Genomic DNA, 25,816 nt, shown 5'->3' with positions numbered 1-25,816 from the left:
GGCGGAGCCTCTGGGGGTGGGGTGCCTCTCTGTCAGCCTTCGTCTCTTCCTCGATCGGCCTCCGAGGCAGGGCCGTGGGGGGCTGACGTGTCCCGGGGGGCCTGTGTCGGTCGGGCCGCGGCTCTCTTGGCCAAGCGGCATCGCAGCTCCGGCTCCCCGGCTCTGGGCCTCCTCGTGCGGACTGCCCTCAGGTGTGCGCGGGGCGGAGGCTGTTCTCGCCGAGCTTCTGCGGCTCCCTCCCCGCTCGCTCCCCTCCCGAGGAGCCGCGCCCCCGAGCCGGGCCCGAAGCAGGGGCGCCCCGGGCGCGCCGCTCGGCCCCCGGGCGGCTGTGGGGGGACAGGCGTGGCGCCCCCCTCGCCGCCTCCAGGCGCGCGGGCGGCCGGGGCGCGCGGGGCGGGCGGGCAGCGGCGGGCCGGGCCCGGGTCTCCGCCTCCCGGCCTCCCTCCGGGCTGCCCCTCGGCGCGGCTCCTCCCCCGGCGCCCCGCCTCCGGGCCGGCTCCCTGGGCGCCGCGCCGCCACCGAGCCCCGAGCAGCCTGGCCGTCGCGGCCGCCGCGGCACCAAACTTTCCCCGGAGCCGGCGCCGGTGAGTCGGGGCGGAGAGCGGGCAGGGCGCGGGTCGGGGGCCGGAGCGCGGCCGCGGCGGCGGCGGGGCGAGACGCTGCGCGGCCGGCCGGGCTCGGGTCCGGGCATCCTGGCCGAGCCACGGAGCTGCCCGAGCCGCCGGCGTGGGGCGGGCGCGCCTGGGGGCCCTGGGGCCGGGGGCGGCGCGGGTCGGGGTCCGCGGCACCCTGAGAGCCCAGCTCTGGTCCCCCCACCCCGACGCGCAGACACCTGTGGCTCTGCTGGGGTTCGCCAGGGTGCGCGCCCGGCGCGGCTGCCTCGGGCTCCTGCCCGAGAGACAGGAGCGGGCGAGTGTGCAGGTTCCCCAGCCCTGCCCCAGGCTCTGACTTCGAAGCTCCCCATAGTTCCAGCCCATCTCTTGAGTGCGTTGAGTGCATCAGGCACTGGGTTATCCCTCATCTCTTTGGGTTCTCCCTGTAACTCGATGATCCGGTATGATTATACCCATTTTACAGAGGCGGAAAGAGGCTCAAAAGGGGCAAGTTGCGTCCAGGAGCACCAGCCAGTCAAGGAGGGAGCCAGGAGGTTGCGCCCCAGTCAGCCAGACCCAAACCACTTCACCGCAGGATGCGGTTGAGCCCCAGGTTCAGCATCACCAGCAGTGGGGTGTAGGGGGAAGCATGGAGCCCACCTTAGCCTTTTCTACAGCCCGGCTGCAAACCCAGGAGGCGCCGGCCACCTCCTCCTCACTGTGGCTCAGGGAGGATCCTTTGGAAAGGTGGGAGACTTTTACACATCAGGAAGTGAATTTCAGTGGCAGAAGCCGCGTGGGGGCTGCCGTTTCAGGTGAGAGGAGCCCAATTACGGAAGTTACTCTTGATTTTTCTGGAAGGAGCCAAGGGAGTCAGGAGCTGGGGCTGGAGCACAGCAGATCTTCACAGAAACCTCTTTCCCTCTCTGGGTCCCTCTCCCCTCTGACCCCACCTCCACTGCCCAAGGAGTAAGTAAGTGTAGTGGCACAGTCCTGTCCTGCCCTTTGTGACCCCATGGATTGTAGCCCGCCAGGCTCCTCTGTCCATGGGAATTCTCCAGGCAAGAGTACTGGAGTGGGTAGCCATGCCCTTCTCCAGGGACTTTTCCCGACCCAGGGACTGAACCTGGGTCGCCTGCATTACAGGCGGATTCTTGACCATCGGAGCCACCCCTCCGGTATGGGCTCTGCCTGGGAGATGCTCCATGCAGGGCTCCTGGCCTCCAGCAGGGGGCTCCCACCTCAGGCCTGGAGCCCCACAGTGGTGCTGGGAGTAAGGACTGTGATCAAGCTCCTCCAGCCGCAAGGTGCTCGAGGGGCTGATTCCGTGGTGGGAGCTGGCGCCCTGTGCCCGGCGCCAGGATGGAACGTGCTTCCAGGGCGTGAAGGAGAGGCGAGCTGGGGGTCTGATAGGCAGGTCTTGACTGCCTCAATCTCGGCTTTAATTTTAGAGGCAGGTAGGAACCAGCAGAGAATGGACAGGTCAGAGTGTCATTTTGCATTATCCCACTCGGTTTTCACAGCAGCTTTGCAAAGCAGGCACTATTATTATTATTATTACCTTCGTTGAACAGACAGTCGGTTGAGGCTCAGAGACGTTAAATAGCTTGCCTGCGGTTGCCCAGCTGGTCTGTGGCAGATTTGGGATTTGAATACAGGTTTTCCCTGACTCCTTCTCGATTGTCAGTGACATCTAGGCTGTAGATGGGACCTTCAGTTCAGTTCAGTCGCTCAGTCGTGTCTGACTCTTTGCGACCCCATGAATCACAGCACGCCAGGCCTCCCTGTCCATCACCAACTCCCTTAGGTCCCTCCTAAGTGTGGCTGGTAGCAGCAGAGATGAAAACAGATGCCAAGCAACAGGGTCCCAATACCCCTGTGTATTGAACCCTGGTCTCTTGCATTGCAGGCAGATCCTTTACCATCTGAGCCCCCAGGGAAGCTCAAAGGAAGGAAGTTTGAACACATGCCGTAACACAAATGTACCTTGAGGCCTGCATGCTCAGTTGCATCCAACTCTTTGTGACCCCGTGGACTATAGCCCGCCAGGCCTCTCTGTCCATGGAATTCTCCAGGCAGGAATACTGGAACAGGTTCCCAGTTCCTACTCCAGGGGATCTTCCCAACTCAGGGATCGAACCTGTGTCTCTTGAGTCTCCTGCATTGGCAGGCGGGGTCTTTACCGCGGAGCCACCTACCTCTGTACCACCCTCCGCTTTCTGTGTGGTGCAGGAGGCCCGCCGCTGAGAGGGTTATCACAGGAATCCCTGACAGTCCCACATAATTTCCCTCATACGACCTAGGGCTTGGTGGGACCCCACGGAAGCCTGAAGCTGCCCTGCTGTGTCCCGAGGGGTTTCCCCTGCTGGAGGGCAGGTCTGTAAGGAGGCCCAGTGCCACTTTTCCAGTGTAAAGAGAGAGTCCCTCCAGGGCGGAGGGTGGAGGTGGCCCAGCGCCACCCAAACATGATTTCAGAGCTGGGTGGAGGCCGGAGCAGCCTGCAAGCCCCTGCACCCCAGAGGAGTTAGGGCGGTGCTGGGCTGGGCGTGGTCCCTCCTGGCTGAATGTCCGAGGTAGGAAGAACTTGCATCTGAGCCTCCTCCCCTCAGACTCTCTCAAGATTCCCTGTTCCTGTTTGCACTTTCCTTTTTTTTTTTTTTTTTATAATCAAGGAGTGCCTGGTGGAAAGGTGTGGCCTTTTGGTAACAAAGAGGAGGAGTGGCGGAGAGATCAGAAGTATGGATTCTGGTGCTGGCTCACATCCCAGCCCTGCCACTTAAGAGACCTGTGGCCTTGGACGCGTTGCCGTACTTCTCTGTTCCATTTTTAGGACAGGAGTATTTCTAGCACATTCCCCGCTGGGTTGGTGCGAGAACTGGGTGTTTTCATGCACCTAAAACGCCTAGATCGGAGAAGGCAATGGCAAGCCACTCCAGTACTCTTGCCTAGAAAATCCCATGGACGGATGAGCCTGGTAGTCTGTAGTCCACGGGGTCGCTACGAGTCAGACATCACTTTCACTTTTCACTTTCACACATTGGAGAAGGAAATGGCAACCCACTCCAGTGTTCTTGCCTGGAGAATCCCAGGGACGGGGGAGCCTGGTGGGCTGCCGTCTATGGGGTCGCACAGAGTCAGACACGACTGAAGTGACTTAGCAGCAGCAAAACGCCTAGATGGAGTCAGGCAATTCACAGAAGTGCTGTTGAGATGTTCGTTGGCGCTATTGTTACTATTAAGATCAAAACAGTCGCAGCTTGGTAGCCTGGCTCCACCGGACCTCCATAAGAGTCTCTTTCTAGTTTGTAAAGTGGGAGTGGTCTAGTGCAGGCTGGAAGTTTAGTGCAGGCTCACGCTTTAAATAGCTGAAAGCCTCAAGTCCCAGTGCAGGCTTATTTAAAAAGCTTCCGGTGCTGTAGGAGGCACTCAACAAATGCTAGGCATTACCACTGTTGTGGCGAACCACACTGCTTCACACTGTAGCCTGAACTTGATCCTCTGACGTGTTTCTTGGGGGCATGGGTTTGGGACAGTTTTCTGGCTTATGTGGGCACGAGAAGGACTCTTCTTTCTCCCCAGTTTCTCTCTTCATGGTCATTTCTCAGGGACAAGTGTGCATCTCTCGGTGGCTGTGGCGTGGCAGAGGGTAGGTTTGAAGGTCATTTCATAAGGTCCACCCTGTCCTCACCAAGGCGAAAATGTCAGCAGAACACACCACCCCTGCTGCCTTTCAGACTGATATTCTGTGTACCTTCCACGTGGAGAAGACTTGTCCAGAGTTCTGATTTTCTTTTTCTTCTTAAAGACTCTTTGCAACCACCCAAACTGTAGCCCGCCAGGCTCCTCTTGTCCATGGGCTTTCCCAGGCAAGAATACTGGAGTGGGTTGCCATTTCCTCCTCCAGGTTATCTTCCCGATCCAGGGATTGAACCCTGGATCTCCTGCATCTTCTGCATTGGCAGATGAATTCTTTACCACTGAGCCACCTAGGAAGCCCATTAAAGACAGAATGGTGTAATTTAAAAAAAAAAAAATAAAGTTCAGGATTAGAACCCCTGGCTCCTTGAGCTGAGTATCCTTGAACATCAGTTTCCTCATCTTCAAAATGGCCATTAATGATATTTTCTGGTGTCTGTTCCTCAGGGTTAATGCCAGGGTGGGAAAAGAAGAGGAAGGAAGGGGAAAAGCAGATGGTATAAATGGCAAAGACTTACAAGCAATTGTAAGTAATTCTCATTAGCATTCAGGCTGGGCATTAGCTGTAATTGCTCCTGACCCAAGACGTTTTATCTGAAAGATGTACCTGGCAGAGGGTCACTGAAGCCCAGTCACCTGCTGCCCTCCCTTTCACAGTGACGCTGAGCATTTCTGAATCTCGGGATGTCATTATATAAAGCTCCCGAGTCTTATTTATAAGTGACTCACTTCTGCCGTTAATGGTGGCAGAGGACTCAGGCACACACTCGTTGGGAACAGTGCTGCTGATGCTGGAGGGAGGGATTATGGGATGCTGTCCTCTTTCACGCGTTCATCTTCCTGGCTGTAATTCTCCAGTGATAATGCATAAGGATCACATGGCCCAGGGTGGAAGCTGACAGCTCGCAATTTGTGCTGCAGCTTGGATGGCAAGATCCATTGAAACTTGTCGCTGCCGGCAGAGTGGGTGTTAGAAGCCATTACATCACAGCAGAGAGGATTGAGCAGAGAAGTTGAGAAAGACACCTCAGGGAATGGTTCAAAGCGTGGATTCTCATGTCCAGCAGACCTGAGTTTGAATCTTGGTCCTGTCAGCTTGTTAGCTTGTTAGCTTTTACCTCTCTTCCCACTTCAACCGTCAGTTCTAAAAGAGCAAGGACCGTGCCCATCTTATTCACCAGGGTATTCACAGCTGGTACATAGAAGGGGCTTATGAATGTCCAAGAGTGAGTGTTTGAATGACACGTTGCTTGTGTGAGTTTCAGCTTTCTCATCTGTAAAATGGGGCTGACACAGCACCTGCCTTGTGGGTTGCTGGAGCACTGACTGAGAAAATTGTATACGGAATAAGCACTCAGCAATGCCTTGGATGACATGCTGATGAGCAGAAGCAAAGACGCAGCCAGCCTAATATGGTCGAAAGAGCTTTCCCCCACCCTCAGACCAACGAGGGGTGACAGTGCTGGTCATAAGGACCCTGCAATTATGCAGCCCTCTGCAAAGTGCATTCTCTTTTTCGCTAAATATGGTTGAGTTAGTGTTTCAGCTGCACAGCAAAGTGATACATATGTGTGTGTGTGACTGAATATGCGTACATGCGTGTGTGTGTATAACTGAATATACATACCTGTCTGTGTGATGTTGTTGCGAGTACTGAACACAGCTCCCTGCGCAGTGGGTCCTTGTTTGTCTGTTTATGTGTGGCAGTGTGTACCTGTTGCTAATCTCAAATTCCCTGTTCATCCCTAAAAGCGCTCTGTACCGCTGACTCCTTGCAACTAGTCAGGATGGACTACCAGTGTTTTACACGTGAGGAGGCTGAGATTCAGAGGGCTTGGTGGGACACCCAGAGTCACATCTTTTAGAAGCAGCAGGAGGTAGGGTATGAGCTCAGGTTACTCTCGTCAGCCAAGTGTTCCTGCTGAGTCCTCTATTGCCCGTTGAAGGCACAGGGTGCAATATTTAGACTTCTATGAATATGGTATCGCTCTTCATGATTTAGGGTACAGTTTAGTTCCAGTTTCCTAATTTTCCCTTGGTGGCCTTGCACCTTTTTGTTAGATTTATTCCTAGCTATATGGTATTTTATATGCTATTGTAAATGGTATATCTATCTATATCTTTCAACACATTTTTTTTTTAATTATGCTACATCAGTTGCTTTTTGGAGAAATATTTTTGTATTTTGCGTATTTTGTATCCAGAAATCTTGCCAAACTCTCTTACTCATTTTGGAAAATGTGCTTGTAGATTATTTTAGAAAATTGTATGCAGTCATAAGGAGGTGCAAATAACTGTTTTGTTTCTTCCTTTTCAATCCTTTCATTCCTTTTGGTTTGTGATTTGCTTCTTTTCCTCTCTGTTACGGAGGGCTGTCTACCTTTGACAATTAGGTATAGTGTTTACTCTAGGGTTTTGGCAGACAGCCTTGAGGGATCTTGGTGCCCCAACCAGGTACTGAGCCTGAGCCCCAGCAGTGAAAGCACCAAGTCCCAACAAAGGGACTGCCAGGGAATTCCCTTGGCAGATAATCTGTATCAGATTGAAGAAGCTCCTTTCTATTCCCAGTTTGCTGAGTGTTTCTTTTCTTTGAGTCATAAATGGAAGTAGAGTTGTTAACAGCTGTTTCTCCTACATCTGCTCAGGTGGTCGTGATTTTGCTTTCCCGGTCCATTAGCACGGTCGACTTTTGCATTTCTGGAGTAAACCCAACTTTGGATGTCCTGCTACGTCTTTATCACTGGGCTTTTTCTTCTCGCTGTTTTTGCAGAGGACTTCAACATCAAGAGTTCATGAGTGAGACTCACTGGCGATTTTCCTTTCTGCTATTTACTTGGCAGACTTTGGTGTCGAGGTTAGGCTGGCCTCACACCACACGAGACTGTGTTCCCACTTCATCAGTTCTCTAGAAGAGATTGTGTAAGCTGGGTGTTGTTCTTTTCAAGAGTTTGGAACTGACCCTAGGGGACTCCCCGCTTCCCCCCGCCCACCCCCAGTGGGTGGAAGCTAAGTAGAGGGTAGAGAAGGACAGCTGGTCTCAGCTCAGTCCAAGGCCGAACCTTCCAACAGGGAGCTGCTTGGGCTGCCTTGGGGAAGTGGGCAGAGCCCATGAACCCAGCTGTCCCGAGCACTGTGGGGAGAGCCTGCCATGGGCACTGGGTAGGGTTCTTCCAGCCAGGCATCCCAGATGGAGGAAGTTCAGCCCAGGGTGAAAATCTGGTGCCTGTCTCCTCCTCCTCCTCAAGTTGCTGCAACTGCAGACCCAGCATGAAAGAAAGTGAAAGTTGTGAAAGTAAATCAGTCGCTCAGTCCTGTCCAATGCTTTGTGACCCCATGGATTGAAGCCCACCAGGCTGCTCTGTCCACAGGATTCTCCAGACAAGAATACTGGAGAGGGTAGCCATGCCCTTCTCCAGGGGATCTTCTCAACTCGGATCAAAACCCAGGTCTCCTGCATTGCAGGCAGATTCTTTACCCCCCGGGCCACCAGGGAAGCCCTGCCCGTGGTGAATGGCTGCTCTCTGTCTACCTGCGGTGCAGGGGCCTGACTCCACCTGCGCTCACCTCCTCCTCTGTCTCTCTGATATCAGTTTGCCTAGGATTCCCAGATTCTGACCTGGGCCCACACACTCCTCCAGCCGTTTCCCCTGACCCCCAAGGGATCTAGATTTGGGCAAGTTTCTCAGTTTCTCTTTTACTGAAGTGCCAAGCCCTGAGCTAACTTGGATTACCTCTCTTAATCCCCAAAACAAGGCCATGAGGGAGCTCTATAACCTCCCCATTATTCAGACTAGGAAGACAGAGTTTCTAGTTGTGAATAGTTTTAATGGTTTCATCTTTCACAGTAAGTTATCCCTCTCTGGAGCTTACCTGGTGGCCCAGATAGTAAAGAATATGCCTGCAATGGGGGAGACCCAGGTTCGGTCTCAGGGTTAGAAAGATCCCCCTGGAGGAGGAAATGGCAACCCAGTCCAGTATTCTTGCCTGGGAAATCCCATGGACAGAGGAGCCTGGCGGGCTATGGTCCATGGGGTCACAAGGAGTCAGGCACAACCGAGCAGCTAACACTTTCACTTTTTCTTCCACTGGTCGCTCTCCAGCGTGTCTGGCTCTGGGCGTCAGATGGCGGTCTCACTCAGCCCTCTTTTGTCCCCACCCTGTCTGTGGGCCGTGTCTTCCTTCCCTTGCCCCTGTCACCTGCATCAGCTCCTCAGTGGCTCTGTGTCTTCAGAGGCAGAGCGGTGAGCCCTGCACATCTCCGGGGGGGCACCATCCACATGGTTTTCTATCGCGGGCCTCAGGGATGGCCACCTGGAACCCCAGCCTCAGCAGCAGGTCGCCTTCCTGGCTGTTTGGGTGTTGAACTTTCTGATGATGCTGGTGGCCAAGCCTCAGACAGGGCCAGGGGGCAGATGCTGGCTGGGTAGCCCGCGGCTGGAGGAGAACAGTGCAGGTCCATGCCCTGCTGCTGGGGGCATGCTTCTTGCTGTTCAGTCGCTCAGTCGTGTCTGACTCTTGCGACCCCATGGACTGCAGCCTGCCAGGCTCCTCTGTCCATGGGATTTCCCAGGCAAGAATACTGGAGTGGGTTGTCATTTCCTCCTCCAAGGGATCTTCCTGACCCGGGGATTGAACTGGGGTCTCCTGCATTGGCAAGTGGGTTCTTTACCACTGAGCCACCAGGGAAGCCCGCGGGGATGCTTGGCAGAGCATAAATGTTAACAGCTCCCAAAGGAGCTTTTCCCTTTTTCCCCCTTCTTTTTTTTTTTTTCTCTCTCTTTTCATTTCTTTCAAACTTTCTAGGCACTTTCTTTCTAACGAACTTTCTAGTTGTCACTTGGTTTATTCTTTCAGGAGAACTTCATTTATTTACTAGCTGGCTTTTCCCCTATTGCTAAACTATAGCCTGCCAGGCTCCTCTGTCCACAGAGTTCTCCAGGCCAGAGTGGGTTGCCATTCTCTTCTCCAGGGCATCTTCCTAACCCAGGGATCAAACCTGGGTCTCCTGCGTTGCAGACAGATTCTTTACCATCTGAGCCACCAGGGAAGCCCCTTCCTAGAGAAAATAATCACTAAATGAATCCATCCCACTGGCCTTCTCCCTGAGCCCAAGTGAATCCCAGTTCTATCTCCAGTGCACACATGTGATCCTGAGGGTCTGTCAGTGTAACCTTGACACTGGGTCCTTCATGGAAGCCTTCAAGGACACATGGGTCCTTTCCTTTGTCTGTGGCTTCCTTTGTCTGTGGCTTGTATAGCCAGTCCACCTTGATAGGCCTAATTTGAGCCTCTGGGAGAACTAGTTTCTGCCTTCCTGGAGGATGACGGTCTAACTTATCCGAGGATTCCCCATAGCAAATTTGGGGGAAACAGTAAGTTCTGCATTTTAATCAGACCATCTGAAAACAAGTTCATGTGAGGCAGAAAGACACAGGGGCTTTCCCAGTGGCTCCGTGGTAAAGAATCTGCCTGCAAGGCAGGAGGTGCAAGTAGACATGTTCCATCCCTGGGTTGAGAAGATCCCCTGGAGGAGGAAATGGCAACCCGCTCCAGTATTCTTGCCTGGAGAATCCCATGGACAGAGGAGCCTGGCGGGCTACAGTCCATGGGATTGAAAGAGTCAGACACGGCTGAGCAGAAATGACAGAAAGAGGCAGAGAGACAAAATGTAGTTGTACATGTACATTCAGTTGTGTGAATGATGCTTGTAAATTCAGTTTAAGGCGACGAGCAGTTTCCAGCGCTTGATGACCGAGGTTTGGATCAGCGCCACCGCTTTGCAGAGTGTGTCCCCGGCAGGCCATCTACCCTGTCTTTGCCTTAATTCCTTCCATTAGAAAGTGCAGTTGGCGATGGTATTAACTAACAGGATTGTTATGAGTATTAAATGAGTCATGAGGTTTGAAAGAATTAATATTTGAAAAGCTTTGGAAACAGAGCCTGGCAACTCATAAATGTTTATGAAGTAAACCAAATCAAAAATAATTATGTCATATGGATTTCCTTTCCCCCAAGAAGCTGGGAGTCATTTTGTCAGGTTTCAGAATTAATCCCACTGGGGATTAACATTTTGAAACTAGATTGATCTTATCAGGGGTCCCTGGGATCTAGTGCCTGATGATCTGAGGTGGAGCTGATGTCATAGTAGTAGGAATAATGTACACAGTAAACATCACACGCTTGAGTCATCCCCAAACCATTCCCATGTCCCGGGTCTGTGGGAAAACCATCTTCCATGATACTGGCCCCTAACGTCAAAAAGGCTGGGGACCGCGGCATGAATTCCTAACCCACCTTGTGTTTTTGTGTGAAGGCGTTTTCTTAGATTAGACTGGAGCCTCCTTGAGACGGTGCTGCATGCTACTTTGTTGAAGATCTCTGAGGTTAAGATTCTTTTGAAAAGTGCTGGACCCTAGAAGCAGCTGGGTTTGGTGGCAGTAGCTGGGGTTTCCGAGTTTTGACCTGGTTCTGTAAATAGTTACCTCTTTGGTCTCGAAGGAAGTATTGTAACCTCCTCGGTCTCAGTTTCTGCATCTGTAAAAGGGGGCTCCTAATAATAATAATAACAGTACCACCACCCACAGCATTATTGAGAGCTCCCCCCCGCCCCCGCCCAGGTCTTGCAGTGACTGGCACCTTCCCATCACTGAGGACTCAGCTGTTCACGCCTCAGAGTGCCCTTCCTTGACAACCCTGTTTAGACTCCCAGCCAGTCCACTCCCTGTCTGTTGAATATCTTCATTACTGCCAGCAGATTGCCTGAGTGTAGGAGTATCAGCTGCCTGGTTGATGGCCGTGTCCACAGTGCCTTCATCCATAGAACCTGGCACCTAATAGGTATGCAGTAAAAACACCAGATGAAGGAAGTTGGATGAGTTCACAGCTAGATCCCGAAAGACCAGGCGTGCCCTGATCACGCCAGTGGCAGTACCACCTAGTTGGAAAAGGTACCAGCACTTCATAGTGTCCAGGTGCCTGAAAAAGCCTTTTAGGCATCTCAAAAGTAGCGAGAAACACTGAGCCAAGATGAGTTCTTTCCACAGTTATATTAATATCAGGAGCTCAGTGTTTGCCAGTTATTTATTGATTGGTTCTCACAGCACCCAGCCCTGGACTTGAGGAGGGAGGCCCTCAGGAGATCCATTAACAGGTCAGGAACAGAGGGTGGGGTCTTCTCCCACTGCTTATTCCCTTTGGAGGTGGGCGGGGCCGGTAAATAGCACTCTTCTGCCCAGCCTGAGGTCTGGAGCAACCCAGGATTAAGACAAAAAGCGAGGTAGCCAGAGAACAAAACGTCGCTGTTTATCACCAGTCCGAGTGACATCAGAGCATGTGGGCTGGCTAATGCTGAAGGATTTCCCGCCAGCCCAGGGACAGGCAGCCTGGGTCCCTGCAGACCCAAGGCCCTCCTCCTTCCTGGTAGAGAGCCGAGTCGGATGCAGGCTTTCCCTGGCCAGCGCTTTTGGTTCATCACGTCACCCCATCCTCCCCACAGCCCTGTGAGAGAAGTGTCAGTGTGTCCATTGCAGAGATCTGAAAACTGAGGCTGGAGATGTGGTGCTGGGGAGATGAGGAAGGAAGCTATGGCAGTCATCCAGGTGAGAGAGGAGGGTTGCTCAGACCAGTGGTGAGGGCCGTGGAGGGGAGTGGACAGACAGATGTTTGGGGCAGGCGAGGTAGGACCGAGTGGTGGGGCCGGGCGAGGCAGTCCTGGTGGACGGTGTTGAAGCAGTGCTGCCGTGTAACTTGCGGTGTTTTTGTTTTTCTCTTTTTGCACTTTGGGAAGAATAGATGTGACGCTCCTGGGCAAAGACTATTGAGTGAATTAAGAATTCCACAGACAGCACATCTGCATATGGCAGCAGAGCTGAACTGGTGATGGCACGCTCTTAATCGGGAGGGCCAGCAGGGGTGTGCATAAGAGGGTCAACCATGCAGGGCTGGGGGGGGATGAGAGGAGAGATGCTGAGTCTGTAAGAGGCTTGTCAGCCGCGGGGCGGGCTGGAGGGTGTGATCTCAGGACCCCTTCTCCGCCTCCCGTAATCCCTGGACTGGCAGGGCACGCAGCTGCTCAGTCATGTCCCCGGAGACTCCCTCTCCCAGTCTGAGCTTAGGCCTGGGTGTCCCTCCCCAGGACCCCAGCACAGCTCCCCTGCCGCTGGGCAGCCAGCCCCCTACCTGCTTCCCAGGGAAGAATCTGGTCACTGGCTCCCCTGCTTAGATGCTGGTGACATCCAACCTCTGCAGCCAATAAGTGGAATGGAGCCTGGGATGCACTGCTTTGGAAGGATGTCTGCAGTCAATTCATCAGCAGATGAAAAGAGGATGTGCGGGGTAACACCGACAGCGCGAGCCGGCAGAGGGCAGTGGTGGGAGGCCTGGGCTCTGGGGCCGCACTGAGTTTGAGCCCCGGCTCTGCCGCTTGGTAGCTGTGTGACCAGGAGCGAGTTCTGAGCTTGTCTGCCTCGGATTCCTCATCTGGTGATGGGAAGGATGACAGTACTCACTCCCGGCGGGTTGTGAGGGCTGAACAGGAGTTGATACATGCGCAGGGCCGAGCCCAGTGCAGGGCTCCTTGTTGTTGTTTAGTTGCTAAGTTGCGTCCGACTCTTTTGTGACCCCGTGGACTGTAGCCTGCCCTGCTCTTCTGTCCATGGGATTCTCCAGGCAAGAATGCTGGGGTGGGTTGTGATTTCCTTCTCCAGGGGATCTTCCCAAACCCAGAGATCGAACCCACATCTTCTGCCTCGGCAGGTGGGTTCTTTACTGCTGAACCACCTTAGAAGCCCCATTGGCTCCTAGCGGCACTCCATAAATGTCAGCTCCTATTACCGTTATACAGGTTCACCTACATTTATCGGCACGTATCCCCATTTTCACCTCATACGTCAAGACTCAGAATTCTCCTCTTCCAGGAAGCCTTCCCTGAACACATCCCACCAAAGCGGGGTTAGGAGCCTTCTCTGGACTCAGGTCTACCACACACGTATTCCTCCTAATGGTGACTGTCTCCCCAAGGCTGTAAGCAGTCTGAAGACACAGGCTATGGCTTTCCCGTTATATCCCTGTGCCCATCACAGTGTCAGGGACATAGTGAGCCCTCAGAAATACTTGTTGAATGATCGCATGAATGAGTGTGAGCAGGACTTTGAAACGTAAGTTTTCAAGGCGTACAGATGTGAAGAAAGGACCTTCCTGGCAGAGGTGGGAAGCTACAAGTTCCAGGAAGAGCAGGTGGCCTGGTCAGGCCACAGCAAAGCACGTGATCGGGGAGGGTAACAGAGACCAAATATGGTGGGCAAGGTGGGCAGGGGGCATGAGAGGTGTCCTAGGGGTGGGTAGGGCAGGGACGGGACCTATGGGGCCACCATCCCCCTCTCCCGTTTCTACCCTGATCCCCCAGACTACTCACCATAATGTAAAATCAGCAACTGCTTTCCCTGTCTCTTTCCATCCCCAGACAGTGAACTCCCCGAGAGATGGAAATGTATGGGGTTTCCCCCTTTTTTCGAAAACTCTTGCCCACAAGGATAAGCTGTTTCTTCGTCCGATGGAAATGTATGGGGTTCCCCCCTTTTTTCTAAAACTCTTGCCCACAAGGATAAGCTGTTTCTTCGTCCACCCCTGTTTTTTCTCTGTCGCCTAGGGCTACAGACAGATTGTGTTGTGTATTCTGATGTCTGGGTCCTAGTACAAGTCACTCCGGTTCTTGTGGGAATCGATGATTTATAGCTTCTGTGCTTAATCAAACCGACTCTGCTTCCTTTTTATGGAGTTCTTGAATCATACCAGAAGCAAGAACAACGTTGCAGTTCATTGCTGGGTCAGACAACGGCGCTGGCCTTTGACCAGTGGCCTGCAGGAGAACAGGTCCTCACCTAAGCTCTTGGGACTGAACAGAATCTTTGCCAAACCCAAAGTGGCAGCATGCTAGCCAGCAGCAGAGGCGTGGGAAGGGAGAGCTGGGGTTGGAGGGTTCTTGGGAATCATGCCCGGCTGTGTGCAAGGGACATTGCACTCGGACAGACAGACACAGCCCTGGCTTTGCAGGGTGATGAAGACCCTGGCTGGATGAGTAACAGTACTCATCAGATGGGGGAGCACGGTGCTGACCGAGGCTCAGAGAGGCAAAGCCCAAGGTCACACAGTTCTAGCTGAGCTGGGGTTTGAACTGAGATACTTAGATCCCTCTCCCATGTGCTAGGCAGCCTCTCACAGTGAAATGCTAATTGCCTGAAGTGTTTCTGGAAACAGTTCAACGTTAGGTAACCCTTCCAGTTCTTCTCTTGGTACTTTGTGTCACATTTGTCCATTCAGTCTGTCGTGTGAATATAAAAAGTGGGTATTTCTAGATGTTAGACCCTGGCCATACCCTTTCTCCTGAATTTCAGGCTACGTAGCAAAACTAAGTCCCAAAATAAAGCCTTGGGTTTCTGATCTGGAATGCTCACAGATACCCAGAGATGTTGGTTTCTCGCTGTTACAAACAGAAAAAGTCACGTAGGCAAACAGGAAAGAAGAATCAAGGGAGCATTTGAGTCTGCGGATAGGAGGGAAAGCTGGAGTGAGTTACAAGGATGGACACCCCAGGTTCGGGCTGGCGCAGGGCCGGGTTGCCCCATTGGTGCCGGGCTCTGTACCCACGAGCACAGTGGGCTGGTTCTGAACCCCCGGGGCTTTCTCTGCATCCTCACCCACACAGGGAAACCGCGCTTTCTTCTGACGACCGCCTCTGCCTCCCTTTGATCCCAGACACCGAGCTGTGTGTCTGTCCACGCGCTCACACTGCAGCTCGCCGCAGGTCTCCACTCCCGTGCTCGTTGCTTTGCAGGGTGGCCTTCATGCATCTTAAGGCCATCGGCCAACGTGAGACGATGGTCTATTTGTTGCCTCATTTGTTCCTTTCAGCAGCTGTGTGCGGTCGGGACTATTGTCCCCGTCCTAGAAATGAGGAGCCCAGGCTCACTCAGCTAGAAGGGGGAGGACCAGGGCTTCCAAGCTGGGTCTGGCTCTCTGCTCCCTCCTCCTCATCACATTTTGTTCAGGGGAAGTCAGAGCTGCAAGGGACTTTGGGAGATGCTGGGGAGGGGTGGTGAAGCCCCTCCTTTGCAGAAAAGCAAGGGACCAGGAGAGGGAGAGAGGGAGGGGGGAAGGCTGTAAGACCTGGCTCTGGGACCCCGCCCTGCTGACCTCTGTGGGCGCCTCACTGGCTTCAGGCAGACGGTGCTCCTTCCGAGGCTCTTCACAGCAGATCCAGACCCTTAGCCAGCGTTCTGTTCATAGGGTATCTATACGCTGCCCTCTCTACACTGCCCCTGGGTGCCTTTCACCCCCTAACCCCGCCCTCTCCACCTGCCCATCCATGCGGGACACCTCGCCTTTCCCCAGACGCACCTTGGGCTCCCTCATCCCCATGATTTTGCTGCCAGCATACCCTGCTGCCTCCTCTGCGCACTCGAACCCTAAGTCCCCAAGAGTTTAATTCTGAGTTTTTGTTTTTTTAATTGTGATAAAATATACATTGCAAAATAAGTGAGTCTCATGGAATATAAATTGTAATCTTAATAAAGCTTTTTTTTTTTTAAGCAAAGAAAGTTTAAGAAGAGGGTTTGGGGGATGCCTATTTCAAGTTCCCCCTTCCAAGGTCTCTTCCAGGAAACCTGTTAGCAGAGTGCTTGGGACTAGAAATGTGTGCAAGTTGGCCTCGGTTAATGGGGGTATTGTCTGGATATCGCAGGATGTAACAAAGGGCGGAAAGCAGTGTCACCACCGTGCTGCCAAGCCCCAGGGGGACTGGCGGGTCATGCGGGTCTGTCTTCTCTGGAGCCGTGACCCCGGCTTCCCGCGGGTGACCGAGATCTCCACTCCTTGCCCTCCACTCCGGCTGTTCCTGCTTTGCTTCTAACTCCTCTCTTGTCTCCACTCCCCATTTCATTTATTCAGCAAACACTTATCGAGCACCCCTGTGCCCCTGGCCCTCCTCCGGACCCTGGGGGTTTGCCACAGGAGAAAGCAGACAAAGATGCCCACCCAGGTGGAGGCTGTTCCTACCTCCTGGCTTCTGCTGGCCTGTGACAGCTGTTGTCTCATGGTTTCTATGGCTCCTGGCTCCTGTAGCCTCATGCCTTTTGATTTCTGCCTCTGATTCCTACCAACTGCTGCTGCTTTGTGTGTGTCAAACTCAGCTTTTCCAGAGGGAATCTTATTAGTTCAGTTAACCAGTACCTGGTTGTCCAAAAATTTTGCCCCATGAAGGAGGGTCAAAGGCTCTTCTGGGCACTGAGGGGCAGGAATGAACAAGATAGACAGTCTTGGAACTTCCCTGGTGGTCCAGTGGTTAAGACTCTTGCCTTCCAATGCAGGAGGTGTGAGTTCATTCCCAAGTCAGGGAACTAAGATCCCACAGGCCATGGGCTGCAGCCAGAAAAAACAAAAACAAAAACAAGCTTAAAAAAGAAACAAAATGCACAGTCCCACCTTCCTAGGGCTTATAGTCTAGTGGAGAGCCAGGCAAGAGATACATCTGACAAATGTATGAACTGAGTGTTGAGCAGTCACAGATAAACAGGGCGGGTGAGTGGGAGGGGTCGTGTATTTTCGGTGGGAGAGATGGCATTTGAATCAGGAGGAACTGAATCATGCTTGCGTCTGAAAGCATGTATTCTGGGCAGAGGCAGCAGCAGGGTCCTGGGCTGGAAGTGATTTAGAGTGTTTCAGGAAGAATGTTCAGTGACTGGAGCAGAGTGAACAGGGTGAGTGTGGGGGGGGAGGTCAGAGAGGTCATGAGTCCTTGGGTCAAGGGTCAAGGGTCCTGATGTCCCCGTGTTGGCTAGAGTGAGGACCTGGCTTTGGTTGGGAAGACCTTGGGGGTCCCTGGAGGGTTTGGGGCCTCCGATGACAGGATGAGGTGTGTGATGAGAGGCATCTCCCAGCCGGCTGCGCAGAGGAGACAGAGGGGACGAGGATCAGTGCCCCAGTGACTCCAAGGGAGGCTCACTGGCCTTCGAGCCAGGGCCAGGCTGGCCAGACCAGGGTGAAATGTGGACTCGATGGGAAGGGTCAGCTTCCAGGTCTCGTTTGAAGGTAGAGCTGAGCGTAATGGGTGTGTCTCCAAGGCGCTTTCCCCCAGTCACCGGGTCGGTGGAAGTACCACCCCGTTTCTGCTCCTGGGGTGCTCGGCGTGAGTTGTTCAGTCACCCAGTCGTGTCCGACTCTTTGTGACCCCGTGAACTGCAGCACGCCAGGCTTCCCTGTCCTTCACCATCTCCTGCAGTTTGCCCGAATTCATGCCCATTGAGTTGGTGGTGCCATCCAATTATCTCATCCTCTATCGTCCCCTTTTCCTCCTGCCTTCAGTCTTTCCCAGCATCAGGGTCTTTTCCAGTGAGCTCAGCGTGGGTGCCACGGCTGGCTTTCCTGATCTGTAACAGGAGGAGGGTAAGCGTGTCTCCCTCCCAGGGTCACTGGCAGCACGCAGGGCCCTAGCGGGGCTCCTGACCTGGAGTGGATGCCAAGCAGGTGCGAGCTGTCGTCGTCAAGAGCACTGGGTCGGGGTCAGCATGCCAGGGGGACTGGACTTCTCCCAGTGCATCCGGGCAGCTGTGTCTCTCCTTGTCCGGGAACCTTGGGATGGGAGTCTCCCGATTTAGAAGTGGAGGAGCACACCCCTTTCCCAAACCCCAGCCAAGAGCTCAGGCCTTCTCCCATCCCACTCAGTCCTCCCGGCCCCTTGGAGCAATGGGACTCACCACCCCATTTTGCAGAGTCTGGGAGAGGAGAAGGGGTTCACCCAGAAGGGCCTGTGGCCCTGTGGCAGAGCTCCGGCCGAGCAACTGAGCCCTGGCCAAGAGTCAAGAAGTGAATAAAGGCCTGGACTTGGGATCCACGGAAACCTGAGTTCGAATCCTGGCTCTGCCACTGACTGGCTGCGCCACCCTGGGCACGGCCTTTCCTTGCTCTGCGCCTCAGTCGCTCTGTCTGTAAAATGGGATAATAATAGCTTCCTTGCCTGACTGGGGTGAGGAGTGAGGCAGGCGATGGATATGAAGCCTTGGACGGGACCTGCATGGACTGGGCACTCATCTGATGAGCTTCTCCTCTCACCCCCAGGCCTGCATCTCTGCAGCTCCCGCCTGGCGTTCCTGCCAGTGTTTTGAAGTGGATGCCTCATTGCCAGACGCTGCCATGGAAACCAAGGGATGGGGGAATAGGCGAGGTCCAGAGGATGTGTGGGGGAGGGGACGTCCCTCCCGCGGTCACCCTCTGACCCACCTCAGCTGGCTCGTTGTAGCAGGGATGGCTCAAAGGAACAGAGTGGGGGTGGGAATTGAGGCCCCCTGCCCCCATGGAGACAAAGGCTGCTGGGATCCCCACCCCACCGAGGCTTTGTTCCTGTAGGGAGTTTGGGGTACACAGAGCCCTCCCACCTGTGGGGCCACGTGCAGCCGCCTCCGAAGCCCCCCGAGGCCTGGGCAGGCTGGAGCGGGATGTGACTCATTTGTACAATCCCTTGTCTCTCTGCCTGTCCCTCTTCAAAAGGCGATGCAGTCATTCTCTTCTTCTCTTTGAAAGAGCCTCCCAACCCCATCGCCATCAGGTCAAAGCCGATGGCACTTCTGGCTGCTTCTCTGAATACGTGTCAGAGGGAGGTTCTCGCTGCCTCGCAGGCGGGACAGCTCTGGTTCCCCATCCCTGTGTCCTTCTACCCTTTCCGCCTCCTCCTCTCCAGCGTGTGACCATCGTCAAGCCTGTCCCTCCCCCATTTCGCATGCAAACCTCCAGCTTTGCAGCGCTGAGAGCTCAGCAGAGAGGGCCCTGCTCTTGGTCACACAGGGCTGGGTTGGAACCCCCACGTGCGTGGCCGCTTAGCTGCTGTTGACAGCTCACCGGTCCTGTGAGTCTCAGGTTTCTTATCTGTTCAAGGGGATTGATAGCTGAACCTGCATCACAGGATTCAATGAGTTAATCCAGGTGAGACATCTGCAGACTGCATTACTGTTATTACCACTCTTTGTGACCCCAGGCTCCTCTGTCCATGGGGACTCTCCAGGCAAGAATACTGGAGTGGGTGGCCATTCCCTTCTCCAGGGGATCTTCCCAACCCAGGGATGGAACCCGGGTCTCCTGCATTGCAGGCGGATTCTTTACCATCTGAGCCACCAGGGAAACCCTGGCATTTCACACTTTTCTTTAAACTTGGGAACAAGGAAGGCAGCAGAACACACACATGCACATATTTTGTTTATAAAATTAAATAATTTTTCTCTACGATGAAAGAAACCCTTCCCTTAGAGATGTTGCCAGCTTTGAATCAGTTCCACAAACACTTATTGGTGCACCTATCGTGTGCAGATTCTGTGCTGGGCACTGGAGACAGATAGAGCAAGGCACGATCTGTGCTTTTGAACCTAAGCCCAGTGGGGAAAGCAGACCCAGACTCAGGCAGTCTCCATGTAATAAGATTCGTGTCATGGTCTCCATGTTCCCAGGGTTTCGTGTGTGCAGAAGCTGTAGTGGGGTGGAGGGGCGGCGTGCTCATCTCAGCCCGAGGACACTCCAGCAGGGTTTTCAAAGATGAGCAGGTCTTAATTCAGCGCAGTAAGGTGAGAAGAGCTTTCAGGAGAAGATACAGCCTGAGCAGAGCAACATAGCATCCGAAATAGTGTGATGTGTGCAAGAAACTGTAAAGAATTAGGCTTGCCAGAATGTAAAATAAAGCTTAAGGGCAGGAGGTGGTAGGAGCTGGACCCTCCTAGAGAAAGAAGCAGGGTCATCAGGGATCACCTCTTTCCTTGTCTTGGTCTAATCTGGAATGTTTTATTTTAATCAGTTAATTTTTTTTTTGTTTGGCCACACAGCCCGTGGAATCTTAGTTCCCTGACCAGGAATTGAACCTTCATCCTCTGCTTTGGAAGTTTGGATTCTTAACCACTAGGCCACCAGGGAAGTCCCTACTTGTTCTCTTGAGAAAGGGAAGTATTTTATTAGTTGCTCATTTGTGTCCAGCTCTTTGCAACCCCATGGACTATAGACCCCCAGGCCCCTCTGTCCATGGAATTTTCCAGGCAAGAATACTAGAGTGAGTTGACATTCCCTTCTCCAGGGAATCTTCCCAATCCAGGGATTGAACTTGGGTCTTCCTGATTGCAGGCAGATTCTTTTCTGGCTGAGCCACCAGGGAAGCCCCCTGAGAAGGGAAAAGTGACTGCAGAGTCTCCCCCATCTCCAGAGACCTTGAAAATCAGGCTGGGTGGTCTTGACTTCCGCTGCAGGCACTAGGAAGCCATAGAAGAGTTCTTAGGAGTGATGAGTTGAATGTTGCCTGTTGCAAGACTGCTCTGCCAGCAGGGAGGAGGTGGCAGGAGGTGTCTGGACACATGAGCACAGATGCCAACATAGGCACCCAAGTGAGAAAGACAAGGCCTCTGGGTCCAGCCAGTGGCCTTCTTTGGTCAACTGCACTCGGCCTTAGAGGGTCTGTCCTTTTTCCTGCTAAGTGGGCAACGGTTCAAAGGATTCTGAGTTCATAACCTAACTAGTCTGCTGGCGACTCAAGTAGCAGCTGAGTTTAGAGCAGAAACTCAAAACTGGCTGGGAAGAGAATTTGGAACCCTCTGTGGGCCATATGTGACCAATGAAGTCATCTGTTTAGATCTGAACGGCTTTGGAGCTGCCGGCTGGAGTCCCAGCCACTAATGGGAACCTCTCCTTATTCTCCCATTGGCCCCTGGAGTGAACACAGTGACTCTTCAGGGACTCGCATCCAGGGCCCAGCTGGGGACGGGGAATAAGAAGAGGAATGGAACCTCAGATATCCTTAGGTTGCTTTTGGTGAATTTTCTGGGAACAAACAGAAGAGCAGTGATTCCCAACAGTCACTTTCTGGAACCCTAGATATAAGGAAGGTCCATAGCTGAAGAAGTTTGGAAATGCAGTACATCACATCCCCTTCTTAGGGATTCAGAATTCTCAGGAAAACGTGGAGATGTTGGATAAGATAGAACTTGACTTTGAATCACAGCCATACTTTACTGTGTGATCTTGGGCAGTGAACTTCACTTCTTGGCTTGATTAAGTCTCCCTGTGGGCAAGATGGGGCAGTAGTGTGGCCTGAAGTTTTATGGGGATTCATGAGACAACTATGAAAGAAAAGTTTTGACCAACCTAGACAGCATATTAAAAAGTAGAGACATTACTTTGCTGACAAAGGCCCATATAGTCAAAGCTATGGTTTTTTTCAGTAGTCATGTATGGATGTGAGAGTTGGACCGTTAACAAGGCTGAATGCTGAAGGACTGATGCTTTTGAACTGTGGTGCTGGAGAAGACTCTTGAGAGTCCCTTGGACTGCAAGGAGATCCAACCAGTCAACTGGAAAGGGAATCAACCCTGGGTATTCATTGCAAGGACTGATGCTGAAGCTGAAGCTCCGATACTTTGGCCACCTGATGCAAAGAGCCGACTCATTGGAAAAGACCCTGATGCTGGGAAAGATTGAGGACAGGAGGAGAAGGGGGCAGCTGAGGATGAGATGGTTGGACATGAGTTTGAGCAAACTCTAGGAGTGAGTGGAGGAGGCTGGTATGCTGGGGTCTATGAGGTCACAAAGATTTGGATACAACTTAGTGACTGAACAACAACAATGAGGTAACACACAAAACATGGTTTGTACTTTCAGTTCAGTTCAGTTCAGTTCAGTCACTCAGTCGTGATCGACTCTCCGCGACCCCATGAATCACAGCATGCCAGGCCTCCCTGTCCATCACCAACTCCCGGAGTCCACTCAAACTCACGTCCATCGAGTTGGTGATGCCATCCAGCCATCTCATTCTCTGTCGTCCCCTTCTCCTCCTGCCCCCAATCCCTCCCAGCATCAGAGGAAGCACCAAATAAAAGACAGCTATAAAATTATTAATATATTTTTAATATTATTGAATCATTGTAGTTATAAAAATCTATTTTAAATATGTAAATTATTATCTTACTTTACCTTTGAAAGCCCTGAGAAGTCCTGCAGTGATGTCTGCTTGATTTTGCTTACCCAGTGTTTTTGAAATATATGATCTTGGAGTCTTCTTTTTCACTTAACATATAGTCCTTTCCTAAGGAAGTTGTGCTCTGTGGGACTCTGGGAAATACTGATTTCTGTGTGTTTGGAATTGTCTGGGGAAGCCAGTGTTTCTGAACCAGGATCCAGTCTAAACGTGGATCCTTCCAGATGTAAAGAGCTGTTCTCCACCCTCAATTTCTCCTCGAGCTCCTCTTCCCCCGAGATTGTCACTAGGAAGAAAGGCATGGGCTCACCTTGCCAGGATTGTATGGCTTAGAAATAGGGGAAGAGACTTGAGAGTCTAGCCCAGGCCTTGGAAAACCTTGCTCATTCTTCAATATCCCATTTCGATGTTAACCTTTCTCAGAAGCCTTCCTGCCTTGCCCAGGTAGACTTAGTTAGCCATTCCCACGTGACAAGGCCAACGGCCTCTAACACATACACTCACCATGGATCACGTCGGAACCGCGGTTATCTGTTATATGACTGTCCCTCCCAGCCGGACTGCGAACTTCTTCAGGGTGGGCCCCGTGTGTGTCCTTTCAAAGCTCTCACACAGCGCTTGATCAAAACCATATTTCATCCATCGCCTTGCAGGGAGTCCTAATGACTCTGCCAATGACTGGAGGACTGAAGAGGTGGCTCTGGGTCTTCTGAGGCTGGGAGGGGCCCTCTCAGCTCTAACAACTGTGCTGGTTCCCTTTGCCTTGGGGTCAAGACCTTCCTGGGGTCCCCAAGAGCAGAGGTCCTAAGGGGATGGGGAAGGCAGGAGATGAACTCTGGGATTCCTGCTGTGGAAGGGTGGAGAGAGCCACAGAGGAACGGTGATGAGAAAGGCAGCTCCCAGCATCCACTCCAGAGTTCATGCACCAAGACCTGTCAGGTGGGTGGCTTGTTGAGAACTTGGTGAGGGTCCTCTGGATGCTTACTTAACCTTGGAAGGAGACAGCTCTGCAGGCCAGGGTGGACCAGTGCAGAGGGGCTGTTTTGGAGGCTTGAGAGCCGAGGCTGAAAGCTGAGAGGCTGATCCTGCTGGCCCCCACCGCCAGGGGACTCAGCACAGGGCGTGCTAGGGCCCCAGCAGTGGTGGGGAGCATAGGGCAGGTGAGTGGGAAGCCAGTGGGGAGACTCGGGGAGCTGTTGGGCAGTAGTCTGCTCCCCCATCACCACCCAAGGCAACATACGGTAGAGGGTGAGGCCTGACTCAGAGGGATCTTGGTTTTCATGGTTAGTTATCATGTTAGTTATGATGGCTAGTCATGTTAGTTATCACGGCTAGTTATCTTAGTTACCATGGATCCAACAGGGCGTCTTAGTTATCATGGTTCAGGTGGATCAGTGTCTGGAGATCCAGGACGCTGAGACAGACTGGATGTGTAGGGAGTGGGGGGTGCTAATGCCCTGTCCATCTCAGGGTCCCATCCGGGGAGGATTCCTAGGAGAGATAATGATAACAGCATTGACCATGATGATGGCAACTTCTCTCAGCACTCAGTACTTAATTGGCGTCTTTCTGTAGTCAACCTCAGAAGTCAACCTCTGGGATTCCCTAGTAGCTCAAAAAGTAAAGAGTCTGCCTGCAATGCAGGAGACCCAGGTTCAAACCCTGGGTCAGGAAGATCCCCTGGAGAAGGAAATGGCAGTGTTCTTGCCTGGAAAATCCCATGGACGGAGGAGCCTGGCAGGCTACAGTCCGTGGGGTCACAAAGAGTCAGACACAGCTGTGTGACTTCACTTGTAGTCAAGTTCATATACCCCCACTATAACCCCCTGTCAACTTCCCTGGTGGCTCAGATGGTAAAGAGTCTGCCTGCAATGCCGGAGACCCAGGTTTGATCCCTGGGTAAGGAAGATCCCCTGCAGAAGGAAATGACTACTGACTCCAGTGTTCTTGCCTGGAGACTCCCATGGATAGAGGATCTGTAGCCTGGGGGCTACAGTCCATGGGTCTCAAAGAGTCAGAAACAACTGAGCAACTAACATTTTATAACCCTCTGAGGTGGGTATTTTATCCCCATTTTGCAGATGAGGATGCTAAGAATTAGCAAGAGTATATGTATTCCCCCGGTTCATACAGTTAGTAAGCAGCAGCTCTGAGTTTTACATTTCAGTCCTTCAAAGTGATGTCTCTGCTTTTTAATGCACTGTCTAGGTTTATCATAGGTTTCCTTCCAAGGAGTAAGCATCTTTTTCCAAGGAGCTACCAGAAGGTGGGACCTCTCCCCCATCACCACTCTCCCACTGAAAGCTACTCCCCTAGGTTATCATGGTGGGCGGGGCGGGGTCTGAAGGTTAAAGAGGCATGCGGGCACTCACAGTTCCCACCCTTCCCACACACAGTGAATTTCAGGCCTGCCGTCCTCAGTTCTAGATGCTTCCTCCTGGTTGACCTGATGAACAGTGGCCAGTGTCTCAGGTTGGCCTAGGGACTGGGCAGGCTTAGCCTGTAGCCATGTAAGAAAATGGGGAGAAAAAAATTAACACTGTGTGTTTTCTCCAGTTGGGCACAAGGTCATTCAAACAGGACTGACTCCGAAGGGATTTATTTCTACCATACTTTAAAAAGTTGTAATTTGGGGGACTGATGAAATGGGAGTCTCAAGATAGACAGTATTGAATACTGTTCAGAGCACAACTGACACTCAGGCACCACCCAATCCTACTCTTCAGCAGTCAAGTAAATTTGAAAGGGCATTTCTCATGCTTTCAGGTGAACTCCTACTCATCCCTCAAAACCCAACTCCAGCTTCACCGTTTTTGTAAGTTATTCCCAAATCCTCCAGTGCGAGGGAGTATTCCCTCCTCCGGGCTCCCATCCATAACTCTTACCATGACAGGTCCCACCCTGTGTTGTGGTTCCTGCTCTGTCTGTCTCCCCTTCTTCATGATGCACTCCTTGAGTGTAGAGACCTTTTCTGATTCATTTTTAAGACCACCCCCGGCACCTTCCCTTCACCTCCAAAGCCAAACACAATGTCAGCCGGCTGCATCGCAGGCATGAATAAGTGGAGACTGAAGGAATGTTTGATTGAATCAACTCACTCTGCCTGCTAAGCTATTCTCAAAGCAGATCCTTTGTGCTGGGTGACTAAGAGGAACAGGTCACAGTCACCTGGGATTTAGTAGTGGTTGATGGCCTCTCTTTAAACACCACAGCTTCTCCGTTAGCACTGATAGAGACAGGAGTCAGCATGTCCCTGCCTCTGTCCAGCCTCCCTCTGAAGAGGTTTTTCCAAAACACTTTCCTCTTTCAAGCACATCTGTATCCTGCAGTCAGGCCTGTTAGCTGGGCCCCTCCACCCCCTAACCAGAGCTGTCAGCAGCAGAGAAGACATGCTTGGATTGCATTTAACTCCAGGCCACAGAGGGAGGGGCTGCTGCCTGCCGGCCCCTGTCATCACCCCCCAACCCCCAGCACCCACCTCACGCCGGCTTCTTCCTCTTCTGTCTTCCCTGGGATCTGGGCGCTGACCACCATC

General features: G+C 52.7%; 1 protein-coding gene across 4 annotated transcripts in view; it reads left to right on the top strand.

Moving 5' to 3' along the window:
* The first annotated feature begins 394 nt into the window (after nucleotides 1-394).
* HRH1 (histamine receptor H1) overlaps nucleotides 395-25,816 on the top strand; it is a 95,584-nt gene continuing 70,162 nt past the window's right edge. Inside the window, exon 1 of one of the 4 annotated variants that reach the window (XM_055413586.2) lies at nucleotides 395-584. The gene's annotated coding sequence lies outside the window, so the exon portion shown is untranslated. Of the gene's footprint in view, nucleotides 585-18,332; nucleotides 19,260-25,816 lie in introns of those variants that run through there. The other 3 variants (XM_055413588.2, XM_055413589.2, XM_088831561.1) reach the window with 3 other exon arrangements.

This window comes from Moschus berezovskii, chromosome 24, assembly GCF_049115385.1.
Source record: "Moschus berezovskii isolate FMDL1 chromosome 24, NW_MosBer_1.0, whole genome shotgun sequence".
NCBI classification, from domain to species: domain Eukaryota; kingdom Metazoa; phylum Chordata; class Mammalia; order Artiodactyla; family Moschidae; genus Moschus; species Moschus berezovskii.
Note: the sequence above shows the minus strand (reverse complement) of the source record. Positions and strands in the feature narration are given on the sequence as shown.